Genomic DNA, 1,002 nt, shown 5'->3' with positions numbered 1-1,002 from the left:
CGAGATCTAAACATTCCCTCAGCGTTTGTCTCGAGTCGTCACTCTGGGCAGGAGATGCTGCCTTTATACGGCGGATTCATATGTTTTCCTCATAACTTCTGATTGTGAAGCCTCAAAACTTTCTGCTCAAGCGACCGCATCCAGCAAGGACTAAATTCCTATATTAAAATCCCTTAACTTAAGTTATCCTGGCTGTTTTCATCTTCTGTCCTATCCCTGGCCTTAAAATTTATCTCAATATCAGAATTACGTGGATGATTTTATGATTTGTGTATTTGTATTATAAACCCCACAGCAGAGAGATGAGGCTTTTACAGACTAGTGCATGTTGCTGTCCCCCATGAACACTGCACGGATCTTAGTACACACATCGGGCTCCTTTGCCATCACCTTCGGGGTCACCCTTGGGGAGCACCGGCTGGCAGTCAGCACTCAAGTCGGAAACCAAAAGAGACCTTCATCTGACATTTGCTCCGAGGTCAGTGAATGAAGGCGAGTAGGGGCCAAAGTCGTAATTGACCATTTAGATCCTGGTCCTTCAAGAACAGAATTTGTTTCTCTCTTGAGCCTGTGTTTGTGTGCTGACGGGAGGAGGTTCAGTGATTCACGACTGAGCCCACAGGCAGGTCAGGCTAGGAGACAGGCCCTGAGCAGGGGGCTGCACGGCCCCCATGGTCCAGCAGCTGTGGGCAGCGAGAGTCGGAGTCACAGGAGCTGACATGTCAGAGGAGGGAGCATCAGGGATTGCCCCCCATTCTCTGGCTGTTTGCCCTTACCTGCTTGGGGTAAGGCCGCCTGGAATACAGTGTCTCTGAAGTGGGGTCATCTGCCCGTACCCTGACCAGAGGACCTGCTGACCCTCAGCCCCAGATGTCTCTCTTATGAGTCACCAGATCAAGGAGGAGATATATGAGCTCCTGTCAACATGATCAGAGAACCAAATGGGGGTTCCCCATGGAGAGAGGCCTGGTGGCTGTGCAGAGCCAAGTAGTAACTGAGTAC

Source organism: Condylura cristata, unplaced genomic scaffold, assembly GCF_000260355.1.
Source record: "Condylura cristata isolate star-nosed mole 26May11 unplaced genomic scaffold, ConCri1.0 scaffold00005, whole genome shotgun sequence".
NCBI classification, from domain to species: Eukaryota; Metazoa; Chordata; class Mammalia; order Eulipotyphla; family Talpidae; genus Condylura; species Condylura cristata.
Note: the sequence above shows the minus strand (reverse complement) of the source record.